Source organism: Heptranchias perlo, unplaced genomic scaffold (assembly GCF_035084215.1).
Source record: "Heptranchias perlo isolate sHepPer1 unplaced genomic scaffold, sHepPer1.hap1 HAP1_SCAFFOLD_88, whole genome shotgun sequence".
Taxonomy (NCBI): Eukaryota; Metazoa; Chordata; class Chondrichthyes; order Hexanchiformes; family Hexanchidae; genus Heptranchias; species Heptranchias perlo.
Window position 1 is genome coordinate 1,601,327 of NW_027139918.1, and position 13,731 is coordinate 1,615,057.

The window sequence follows — 13,731 nt, forward strand, 5'->3', positions numbered from 1 at the left end:
TGAAACTCCTGGCAACAATCAAAGACACTTTGCCGATGCACTCAGTTACCATGACCTTTGCGCCAGCTCAAATCTCCCTCACCTGGAGGATAAAGTCTCCCTCTCTTCCACAGCGAGCCGGCACAGAAAGAGGCTGCTGGACACTATTGGGCAATCTATCAAGATAAGCAGCTCAGAACAGCAGAAAGCAGAGCAAACAGCAAAGAAAACAGAACATCGAGATTTGCAAAAACAAAAATACTATCATGCTAGAAATCTGAAATGAAAACAGAAAATGCTGGAAACACTCAGCAGGTCAGGCAGCATCGGCGAAGAGAGAAACAGAGTTAACGTTTCAGGTCGATGACCTTTCATCAGAACAGGTCATCGACCTGAAACTTTAACTCTGTTTCTCTCTCCACAGATGCTGCCTGACCTGCAGAGTGTTTCCAACATTTTCTGTTTTTATTACTGAAGGAGATGGATGGACATATACTGATAAATGCTTGGTGCACAGGGCAGCCTGTCAGAGAGCTTGTGCACAGTGTCTCAGAGCATGGAAGCGTCCAACTCCAACTTGTCTCAAGAATTTGCGCAGATCATGGAGACCATTCTGCCCAACATGGACCAAGTGGTCAGATCCTTCAACAGCGCAGTGGAACCCGCTATGATGGAGCCTCTTATGACAGCTCTGATAGTTTCCATGGCAGCACAAACTGCCCGCTCCCCTGGGGCAGACACTCCGCCGCTGCAGTCTCTCAGTCCTCAGGAGCAGACTGCTGCAACCCACGCTGAGATACTACAGCCGGGCCTTCTAGGCCCACAGCTGCTCAATGTCGTCCTCCAAGACTATGTGAAGTGTCCTCAATAGAAGCGGAGCAGCCTTCCACCTCACAAGCTGTAACCACTGGGGAAGCTTTTTTTCAAATTTCAAAATATGCTTTATTCCAAAAAATTTAAAGATACACACAGTCTACAAACAGTTCAAATAAAGGGTACAAAATGGAGCACAGCACTTCAAAACAATACAGTGCAAATCGGACACACTATGATCTTATTGTTACAGTTTTAAAACACTACATATTTTCAAATACATTCTGTACAATACAAGGTGGGGTGACTTTACACGGTGGCCTTTCCCCATAGAGCCTTTGCGTAGGTCACACCTCGCTTAAGTGCGTCCCGCTGCACGTACTCCTTGACCTTGGAGTGTGCCAGTCGGCAACACTCGGTCATGGACAGCTACATCAGCTGGAAGACCAGCAGGTTTTGGGCGGACCAAAGGGCCTCCTTCACCAAGTTGATGGTCTTCCATCCGCAGGTGATGTCCGTCTCGGTGTGAGCCCCGGGGAATAGTCCGTAGAGCACAGTGTCCTGTGTTACCGAGCTGTTTGGGATGAACCGGGACAGATACCAACACATCACCCTCTGCGCGAAGGGGCAGCCCATCAGGAGGTGGACGACAGTCTCCTCCCTGCCACAGCCTCGAGGGCAGCTCGCGGTGGCGCTGAGGTTCCGTGCGTGTTGGAAGGACCGCACTGGGAGGGCCTTTCTCACCACCGTCCAGGCTACATCTGGTGCCTGTTGGTCAGTTCCGGCAACGAGATGTTCTGACAAATAGCATCGACCATCTGGTCGGGGAAGAAACTGATCGAGTCCACTCTCTCCGTTCCTTGCAGGACTCTGAGCACGTTTTGTGTCGGCCACTGTCTGACGGCCTTGTGGTCGAAGGGGTTCCTCCTCAGGATCTTCTCCACCTGAGACAGGTGGGTGGGGACGGTCCAGCTGGACAGGATGTCCTGCTCGGCCAGCGTGGCCAGACCCAGCCTTCTCAGTGTGTTGGACAGGTAGAAACGCAGCACGAAGTGACACTTGGTGTTTGTGTACTGCGGCTCTACATACATCCCGAGGCAGCCACACACAAAGGTGGCCATCAGGATCAGAGTGGCGTTGGGGACGCTCTTTCCCCCTTTGTCTGGGGGTTATACATGGTGGCCCTGTGGACTCGTTCTAACTTGGACCTCCAGACAAAGTGGAAGATAGCTCGGGTGACTGTGATGGCGGAGTTGTGGGGAATGGGCCAGACCCTGCCCACGTACAGCAACACTGCGAGTACCTCACACCTTATCACCAGGTTCCTGCCGGGATCGCCCGACCCACATACCAAGCTTCTGTTTGGTCTTGGCAATCTGCTCCTCCCAGTTCTTTGTGCAGGCCTGGGGCCTCCTGAACCAGATCCCCAGAACCTTCAGGTAGTTGGATCTGATGGTGAAGGGGACAAAGAATTGGGTCACCCACCTGCCAAAGAACATGGCCTCGCTTTTATTTCAGTTCACTCTGGCCCCTGAGGCCAGCTGGAAACGGTCGCAGATGCCCATCAGTGTGACCGACTGCTGGTCAGAGCAGAAGACGGTGACATTGTCCACGTACAGGGAGGCCTTAACCTGAGAGCCTCCGCTGCCTGGGATCGTCACCACCCCTCCCCCCCCCCCCCCCCCCGCTTATACCTGGGTCATTCCTGATGGACTCGGCAAACGGCTCGATACAACATACGAACAAGACCCTGGAGAGAGGACAGCCCTGCCTGACTCCAGATCTGATCAGAAAGCTCTATGACTCCTACACTTTGATTACGACCGGACTATGGATGTCCGCGTAGATCAGTCGGATCCAATTGCAGATTCCCTCCCCAAAACCCATTTTGGAGAGCATGTCCATCAATACGTGTGGGATATTCTGTCGAAGGCCTTCTCCTGGTCTAGGCTGATGAGACAGTTGTTCACCCCCTGTCCTGTACATAGGCGATCGTATCCCTGAACAGCGCAAGGCTATCAGAGATCTTCCTGCCGGGTACGATGCAGATCTGATCCGGGTGGATCACCCACTCCAGAGCAGACTTCCTTGCTAAATGTCAACTACAAGACAGAATCTTGTAGTTGACATTTAGCAAGGAAATGCGTCACCAATTTCTGATTTCTTCCCTCTCCCCCTTCCGCTTGTAGATGAGGGTGATGATGCCTTTACTCATGGACTCTGACATGCTGCATGCCAGAAGCATACCCCTGTGCACTTCCAGTAGGTCTGGGCCTATCCAGTCTCACAGAGCTGAGTACAATTCGACCGGTATGCCGTCTCTTCTCGTGGGACTGGACTGCCTTTGTCAGCTTATCCAAAGTCAGTGGCTGATCCATGCTCTGCCTCTCGCTGTCCTCTAAGACCTCCGTGATAGAGGACAGGAAGGACTGGGAGGCCGTGCTGTCTGCGGGCTACGTGTCGTACAGCCCGGCATAAAAGGATTTACTGATCCTCAGTATGTGGCCTGCGAGGACGTCAGCGAGCCATCTTCCTCTTTCAGGCTGCTGATCACAGAGGTCTCTCTGTGCAGCATTTGGAAGAAGAAACGCGAGCATTTCTCGCCCTGCTGCACAGAGCGGACTCTGGACCGGAAGATGATCTATGAAGCCTCGGAGGCGAAGAGCGAGTCTTGCTGGCCCTTCACCTCTCGGAGTTCCTCCCTGACATTGACCCCCATCGACTGCGGCTGGAGCAGATCCTGTATGCTTTTCTCGAGTTGTGACACTTCCCTCTGTTTCTCTCTTGCCTTCTGAACACCTTTGCGGATGACGAACCTCTTGACGTTGGCCTTGATCGCTTCCCACCAGTGCACCGTGGAGTCGAAGAGGGGTTTCACGGTTCTCCAACCTGTGTAATCCCTCATTAGTTCCTCGCTGTTCTCCGGGGTCAACAGTCTCACGTTCGGCTTCCATATCCCCCTGCCCGCTCTCTGGTCCTCCTGCGATTGACAGTCGGCCAGTAGGAGGCAACGGTCAGAGAAGAACACTGGCTGGATGTCGGTGGATCTGACCTTGAACAATTCTACATAGAAACATAGAAACATCGAAAATAGGAGGACCATTCAGCCCTTCGAGCCTGCTCTGCCATTCAATATGATCATGGCTGATCCTCTATCTCAATACCATATTCCTGCTCTCTCTCCATACCTCTTGATGCCTTCTGTGTCTAGAAATCTATCGAGCTCCTTCTTAAATATATTCAGTGACTTGGCCTACATAGCCTTCTGTGGTAGAGAATTTCACAGGTTCACCACCCTCTGAGTGAAGAAATTTCTCCTCATCTCAGTCCTAAATGTCCTACCCCGTATCCTGAGACTGTGACCCCTCGTTCTGGACCCCCCAGCCAAGGAAAACATCCTCCCTGCATCGAATCTGTCTAGCCCTGTCAGAATTTTATATGTTTCAATGAGATCCCCTCTCATTCTTCTAAACTCGAGTGAATACAGGCCGAGTCAACCCAATCTCTCCTCATACGACAGTACTGCCATCCCAGGAATCAGTCTGGTGAACATTCGCTGCACTCCCTCTATGACAAGAATATCCTTTCTTAGGTAAGGTGACCAAAACTACACACAATACTCCAGATGTGGTCTCACCAAGGCCCTGTACAACTGCAGTAAAACATCCTTGCTCCTGTACTCAAATCCTCTTGCAGTGAAGGCCAACATACCATTTGTCTTCCTAACTGCTTGCTGCACCTGCATGTTTATTTTCAGTGACTGGTGTACAAGGACACCCAGGTCCCTTTGTACATTAACATTTCCTAATCTATCACCCTTTAAATAATACTCTGCCTTTCTGTTTTTCCTTCTGAAGTGGATAACTTCACATTTATCCACATTATATTGCATTTGCCATGTATTTGCCCACTCACTCAACTTGTGTAAATCGCCTTGAAGCCTCTTTGCATCCTCCTCACCACTCACGATCCCACCTAGTTTTGTGTCGTCAGCAAACTTGGAAATATTACATTTGGTTCCCTCATCCAAATCATTGATATGTATTGTGAATAGCTGGGGCCCAAGCACTGATCCCTGCGGTACCCCACTAGTCACTGGCTGCCACCCCGAAAAAGACCCATTTATTCCTACTCTCTGTTTGTCTGTTAACCAATTCTCAATCCATGCCAGTATATTCCCCCCAATCGCATGTGCTTTAATTTTGTACACTAACCTCTCATGTGGAACTTTATCAAAGGCCTTCTGAAAATCCAAATAAATCACATCCACTGGTTCTCCCTTATCTATTCTACCAGTTACATCCTCAAAAAACTCGAGTAGGTTTGTCAAACATGATTTCCCTTTCATAAATCCATGTTGACTTTGTCTAATCCCGTTGATATTTTCTGAGTGTCCTATTATCACATCCTTTATAATAGACTCTAGCATTTTCCCTACTACTGATGTTAGGCTAACAGTTTCCTGTTTTCTCTGTCCCTCCTTTTTTAAATAGTGGGGTTACATTTGCCACCCTCCAATCTGCAGGAACTGTTCCATAATCTGTAGAATTTTGGAAGATAACAACCAATGCATCCACTTTTTCCATGGCTACCTCTTTTAGTACTCTGGGATGCAGATTATCAGGCCCTGGGGATTTATCGGCTTTCAGTCCCATTAATTTCTCCAGCACTTTTTTTTACTAATACTAGTTTCCTTTAATTCCTCCTTCTCACTCGTCCCTTGGTTCCCTAGCATTTCTGGGAAGTTATTTGTGCCCTCTTCCGTGAAGACAGAACCAAAGTATTTGTTTAATTGTTCTGCCATTTCCTTGTTCCCCATTATAAATTCTCCCGTTTCTGACTGTAAGGGACCTACATTTGTCTTCACTAATCTTTTGCTTTTTACATACTTGTAGAAGCTTTTACAGTCCACTTTTATGTTCCTTGCAAGTTTACTCTCCTACTCTATTTTTCCCCTCTTAATCAACTTCTTGGTCCTTTTTTGCTGAATTCTAAACTGTTCCCAATCCTCAGGTTTGCTACTTTTTCTGGCAACTTTATGTGACTCCTCTTTGGATCTAATACTATCCTTAATTTCTTTTGTTAGCCATGGTTGGGCAGCTTTTCCTTTTGTGTTTTTGCACCAGAAAGGAATGTATAACTGTTGCAATTCATGCATTCGTTCCTTAAATGTTAGCCATTGCCTATCCACCGTCATCTATCCTGGATCGGATGGACTCGGTGTATCTCTACGGCGCACTGTCTGCAAGGTGGCTGAAGACATCACGGAGCTTTGTGTCTTTCACCGCCTCTATCAGGAGTTTGGACGTGGTGTCTACGATACCGCTGCCCCTGCTGGATCATCCAGCCGCATCAATGATGCAGTTGAAGTCTCTGGCAAGAACGATCGGTCTGGAGGACACCAGCTGTTTTGGGAGGTGCTGGAAGACCTCCATCCGCTCGTTCCTGAGGGTTGGGGCGTACACATTGATCAGTCGGAGCGGGGTGTTCTCGTAGACACTGGGGAAACACCTTGTAAGAGCATCAGGATACTAAAACGAGCACACACGATAGGCACGAAGGTCTTGCACAAGGGTGATGAGTCACTCTTTTCTATCAAAGCTGTCTTCATTTTATTTATAAATTTATTTTTTGATCTGGTATTTGTCTTTGTAGTGAAGTGAGGGTAAGACCAGTGAGTTTGGAGTGAAGGAAGGCAATCTGATGGTGGTCGCAAGAAGAGAGGTAAGGATTGTGGGACTGCTGGTGAATGGGGAATGGGAGGGCTGATTTAGTTGAAGTACTCCTCAATGAGCAGGAGTCATGATCCATGTCCTGACGGGATAACTGTTGTCACCCAATATCCAGTCGGTAACTTGGTGGCCTGGTTGGGATCGGAGATTGAAAAGGAGAAATATTAAAAAGAAAGAAATTGATTAGGGAAAGCCAGCACGGATTTGTTAAAGGCAAATTGTGTTTAACTAACCTGATAGAGTTTTTTGATGAGTTAACAGACAGGATAGATGAGGGCAATGCAGTTGATGTGGTGAATATGGACTTTCAAAAGGCGTTTGATAAAGTGCCACATGGTAGACTTATCATCAAGATTGCGGCCCATGGAATAAAAGGGGCAGTAGCAACATGGATGCAGAATTGGCTAAGTGACAGGAAACAGACAGTAGTGGTGAACGGTTGTTTTTCGGACTGGAGGGAGGTGTACAGTGATGTTCCCCAGTGGTCGTTGCTGGGACCACTACTTTTCTTGATACATATTAATGACTTGGACTTGGGTGTACAGGTTCAATTTCAAAATTTGCAGATGACACAAAATTTGGAAGGGTAGTAAACAGTGAGGAGGATAGTGATATACTTCAAGAGGATATAGACAGGCTGGTGGCATGGGCAGACTCATGGCAGATGAAATTTAATGCAGAAAAATGCAAAGTGATACATTTCGGTCGAAAGAACGAGGCGAGGCAATATAAACTAGAGGGCACAATTCTAAAAGTGGTACAGGAACAGAGAGACCTGGGGGTTTATGTACACAAATCGTTGAAGGTGGCAGGGCAGGTTGAGAAAGCGGTTCAAAAAGCATACAAGGTCCTGAGCTTTACAGAGGGATAGGGTACAAAAGTATGGAAGTCATGCTGAACCTTCATAAAACACTGGTTTGGCCACAACTGAAGTATTGTGTCCAGTTCTGGGCACCGCACTTTAGGAAAGATGTGAAGGCCTTAGAGAGGGTGCAGAAAAGATTTACTGGAATGATTCCAGGGATGAGGGACTTCAGTTACGTGGATAGACTGGAGAAGCTGGGATTGTTCTCCTTGGAACAGAGAAGGTTGCGAGGAGATTCGATAGAGGTATTCAAAATTATGAAGGGTCTAGACAGAGTAGATAGAGAGAAACTGTTCCCACTAGCAAAAGGGTCAGGAACCAGAGGACATAGATTTAAGGTGTTTGGCAAAAGAACCAAAGGTGACATGAGGAAAAACTTTTCTACGCAGCGAGCGGTTAGGATCTGGAATGCACTGCCCGAGGGGGTGGTGGAGGCAGATTCAATCATGGCCTTCAAAAAGAAACTGGATAAGTACTTGAAAGGAAAAAAATTGCAGGGCTACAGGGATAGGGCGGGGGAGTGGGACTAGCTGGATTGCTCTTGCATAGAGCCGGCACGGACTCGATGGGCCGAATGGCCTCCTTCCGTGATGTAACCTTTCTATGATTCTATGATACTATGAAAGCAAACTGAGCAAAAGAGAATTGGTTAGATTCTTGAAGGGGTAAAATTTGCAGGGCTGTGGGGAAGGAGCAGGGGAGTGGGACCAATTGGATAGCTCTTTCAAAGAGCCGGAACAGACACGATGGGCTGAATGGCCTCCTTCTGTGCTGTATGATTCTATGGATAAAGGCAGCATAGAGGACTGGCGCAGGATGAAAGAGGCATGACTGCTGCCAGGATAGCATGCACAGACCTGCATGATGCGCTCTCTGTGGTCGCATACCAACTGTACGTTGAGGAAGTGGAATCCCTTTTGATTGATAAAGATGCCAGGCTGGTGATAGGGAGCACGCAAGGCAATCTGTGTGCAGTCAATGGCACCCTGCATCCTGGGGAAGCCTGCCATGCATGTGAAACGTGGTGCTCTGTTGTCCTGATTCGCTCTGTCCAAAGGGAAGGAGATGTGTTTCTCCTGGTGTGGAGAGCCTTGCTGACCCGCCTGATACATCGGCATACTGCGGACTGATGTTGCTGAGGTTACCTGTTGCAGCCTGAGAAAGGAGCTCGTGGCATAAAAGTTCAGTGCAATGGTGACCTTGACAGCCACAGGCAGTGCTGTCCATGCCCTGGTTTGAGCCTGGAGTTGTGGCTACAGGAAGTCTCATAGCTCAGTGACAGCCTCCTTGGTAAAGCGAAGGCGCTTCATACACTGCACTTCAGTAAAGTTGATGTAGGAGAATTGCTCCCTGAAGACCCGCTGTGGATATGGCCTCCTGTAGAGTGCCCATCTCCTCTTCCTCCCTCTTCCAGCATCTTCTCCTGGCCTGTGATGTCTTCCTTGATGCTCCCTGCTCATCCTCCAGCCCCAAAGGCAGCCCAACCAGATCACCCATGTCTGCAATCAGACTGTTTGTGAGGCAAAGAGCAACAACAGAGCAAAAGCATCAAAACCACTCTCTCTCTGCAGACAAAATGAACTTTGCAGAATGATACAAGACAGCAAAAAATACCTAGAAGTCAAGCAGTGGCCAGAAATACTAAACCAGCAACTAGCCTGTAAGTCGTGTATGATGCCTTTAGATAATGCTGGTGAAGGGCCCTTCCTGCTGGTTAGCGCCACGTTGGGCTCGCTGTGAAGTCAGCACATGGCGAGTGAAACACTGGGGTGTTCATGGAACACGGGTCCTACAAGAAGCGCTACAGTTGTATAAAGCTATGGTTTAAACTGCGTTTGGATTACTGTGTTCAGTTTTGGGCACTGCAGCTCAGGACGGATATATTGACCTTTGAGTGGGTGTAGTGCAGATTCACCAGACTAATAATGGGGCTAAAAAGGGTTAAATTATGAGGACAGGTTGCATAGACTTAGCTTGTATTTCCTTGAGTATTGAAGATTATGGGGTGATGTGACCGAGTTGTTTTGGAATGTTTTACTATGTTAAAGATACTATATAAATGCAAGTTGTTGTTATAAACAGTTATTCAGGGTTCGAAACCTTTCCATTTGTTCCATTAATTTTAAGTAGAAGGGTGTACCTGAATAAGTGCAAAGATTTCCTGCTGCTGTGCAGTTTCCTGGTTTGCCTGTATCAGCATGTGATGAACCAAGGTTTCAGGTTTAGTGTGAAGGAACTGGGAATATTTTGTGCGACCTGTTTATTAACCCCATATCAGAAAGCTTGAGATTAAAAGAAACGGCAAAAGCTGGAAATCTGAAATAAAAACAAAAAATTCCAGGAACACACATGCAGCTACTGGGCGTCTCTAAACAGAGGTACCCAGTGTCAATGACAAAATGTGGCATGGATCGATCACAAAACTGGAAGGGATGTATACAGCTCCCTTCAAGGTTAACTAAAAGAATGAAAGAAATACATTCTTTCAGTTAACCTTGAAGGGTAGCCATTGTTGTAATTTAGGAAACGCACAGCCAATTTGTACACATAAAATCATAGAATTGTCACAGCACAGAAGGAGGCCATTTGGCCCACCGAGCCTGTGCCAGCTCTTTGTAAGAGCAATCCAGTTGGTCCCATTCCCCCGCTCTTTCCCCAAAACCCAGCAATTTTTTTCTCTTCAAATATTTATCCAATTCCTTTTTGAAAGCCACAATTGAATCTGCATCCACCACCCTTTCAGGTAGCGCATTCCAGATCATAACTACTTGCTGCGTAAAATAGTTTTTCCTCATGTCGCCTTTGGTTCTTTTGCCAATCACCTTAAATCTGTGTCCTCTGGTTCTCGACACTTCACAGCAAGCTCCCACAAACAACAACGTGATACTGACCAGAACATTTGTTGTAGTGTTGTTGGTTGAAGGATAAATATTGGCTAGGACACCAGAGAGAACTCCCCTGCTCTTCTTCCAACAGTGCCATGGGATCTTTTACATCCACCTGAGAGGGCAGACAGGGCCTCGGTTTAACGCCTTATCTGACAGATAGCACTTCTGTCAGTGAAGCACTCCCTCAATCAGCCTGGTTTTGTGCTCAAGTCTCTGGAGTGGGATTTGAACCTATAGCCTTCTAACTCAGAGGCGAAATGTGTTACCAACTGAGCCACGGTTGCCGCTGCTACATAGTAAACATTGTCAGCAATGATGGGGGTACCAAGTGTGAGCTGGCGACGGGATTTCCTCAATGTAGAAATGTCTTAAAATCCAGATTGGGGCCTTCTTCTTATGGCACAGACCTTCCCTAGTGTTGGGCGAGCAACGAGAGTTTTTAACACCTGGGGCCAGGAAAAGTGACCTAACCTTCGATGGCATCCATTTACATTGAACCCACCCCAGTATAATTGGGGAAACTTAGAAAACCACGTCCCGAGGAGGTTCTCTACTAACCAGATGGCAGCGATGCTGCTGTAGTCATTAAAGACTGGACTGTAATATAAAGGGGAAAAAAGAAATGGCGATGTCAGCAGTGTCCTTGTTGCAATCTTATTGGAGTCTGCTTCATCAGATATGTGTTCCCAGCGTTTTTAGCTTTTATTTCAGATTTCCAGCATTATGCCGTTTCTTTTAATCTCAAATATGGGGAGACAGGTCACACAAATTATTCCCAGTTCCTTCACTCGGACACTGATCCTGAAACCTTGGTTCACCACATGCTGATACAGGCAAACCAGGAAACAGCATAGCAGCAGGAAATCTTTGCACTCATTCAAATTCACCCTTTTACTTAAAATTAATGCAACAAATGGAAAGGTTTTGAACCCTGATTAACTGCCATCTGTTTACAACAACAACAACTTGCATTTATATAGCGCCTTTAACATAGTAAAACGTCCTAAGGCCCTTCACAGAAGCGTGATCAGACATAATTTGACACCAAACACATAAGGAGATATTAGGACAGGTGATCAAAAGCTTGGTCAAAGAGGTCGGTTTTATGGAGTGCCTTAAAGGAGAATAGCAAGGTAGAGAGGCAGAGAGGTTTATAGAAGGAATTCCAGAAGTTAGGGTCTAGACAGCGGAAGGCACATCTGTCAGTGGTGGGGCAAAGGAAATCGGGAATGCACAAGAGGCTAGAATTGGAGGAACGCAGAGATCTCGGAGGGTTGCAGGACTGGCGGAGGTTACAGAGATAGGGAGGGGCGAGGCCATGGAGGGATTTGAAAACGAAGATGAGAATTTTAAAACTGAGGCGTTGCCAGACCAGGAGTCAGTGTAGGTCAGCGAGCACAGGGGTGGTGGGTGAACGGGACTTGGTGCGAGTTAGGATACGGGCAGCAGAGTTTTGGATGAGCTAAAATTTATGGAGAATCTAGAATAGCAGCTGTAAGATAAAGCTGAACTTTACAGTACAGATTGTACAGTGTCTCTGTTGTAATCCTGATTGTTTTGGATTAACAATATTTATAACATTTCAAATGAATAATAATGTTATTATTATTGTTATGAACTATTTTCCACTGGTTTGTAAGGAGGGCATCAATTTAAGATCATCATCAGATAAATGAAGGGAGAGATAGGGAGAAATATTTTTGAGCAGCGGGTTGTTAGGACATGGAATACCCGAACTGAAATAGTGGGGGAAGCAGAATCCATATTGGGCCAGATTTTGCTGTCAAAATAATGGTGAGGCTAATGGTGCTCACTGTTATTTATGCGCAAATGGTGCAGCAACTTCAGGCGTGGGGCAGATGCGCGGTAAACTCAAATATTCAAAAGTTGCCTTCCGAGATGCGTTGCTCTGACATTAGCTTTGCGAAAACGGCATCTTGCTGTCTGCCTCACCATTGAAATAGTATTGAACAGCGTGAAGTTGCTGTATTTGTGCGGTAGATATGAACTGAACTCGCCACAGAAATTTCTTGTCAAGTCATTTCAAGTCGAAGCACCTTTTAAGGACATGATAAGCGTTAATTACTGCCAATCAACCTCTCTGGCACTGAAAATTAACTGTTACAAATGTGGAGTCTCATTCCTTTAGGTTTGAATTGTTGGAGATTTTTAAAATGTCAAATTTAACATTTAATTTTTTTTAAAAATTCCTTTCGATTTCTTTTTTTCTCTCTCTTAATCTGATCTTTCTTTCCCTCTCTTTATTTCTCTTTCTGTTCCTGATTTGACATTAAATTCACCCACTCTAATTTACATAGGAACATAGGAACAGGAGTCCGCCATTCAGCCCCTCGTGCCTGCTCCGCCATTTGATAAGATCATGGCTGATCTGTGATCCAACTCCATATACCTGCCTTTGGCCCATATCCCTTAATACCTTTGGTTGCCAAAAAGCTATCTATCTCAGATTTAAATTTAGCAATTGAGCTAGTATCAATTGCCGTTTGCGGAACAGAGTTTCAAACTTCTACCACCCTTTGTGTGTAGAAATGTTTTCTAATCTCGCTCCTGAAAGGTCTGGCTCTAATTTTTAGACTGTGCCCCCGACTCCTAGAATCCCCAACCAGCGGAAATAGTTTCTCTCTATCCACCCTATCTGTTCCCCTTAATATCTGATAAACTTCGATCAGATCACCACTTAACCTTCGAAACACCAGAGAGTACAACCACAATTTGTGTAATCTCTCCGCGTAACGTAACCCTTGAAGTCCGGGTATCATTCTAGTAAACCTACGCTGCACTCCCTCCAAGGCCAATATAACCTTCCGAAGGTGCGGTGCCCAGAACTGCTCACAGTACTCCAGGTGCGGTCTAACCAGGGTTTTGTATAGCTGCAGCATAACTTCTGCCCCATTGTACTCCAGTCCTCTAGATATAAAGGCCAGCATTCCATTAGCCTTATTGATTATTTTCTGCACCTGTTCATGACACTTCAATGATCTATGTACCTGAACCCCTAAGTCCCTTTGGACATCCACTGTTTTTAACCTTTTACCATTTAGAAAGTACCCTGTTCTATCCTTTTTTGATCCAAAGTGGATGACCTCACATTTGTCTACATTGAATTCCATTTGCCACAGGTTTGCCCATTCACCTAATCTATCAATTGTAATTTTATGTTTTCATCTACACTGCTGACAATGCCACCAATCTTTGTGTCATCGGCAAACTTAGATATGAGACTTTCTGTGCCTTCATCTAAGTCGTTAATAAATATTGTGAATAATTGAGGCCCCAAGACAGATCCCTGCGGGACTCCACTAGTCACATCCTGCCAATGTGAGTACCTACCCATTATCCCTACTCTCTGTCGCCTTTCGCTCAACCAATTTCCTAACCAAGTCCGTACTTTTCCCTCGATTCCATTGGCTTCTAACTTAGCTAACCGTCTCTT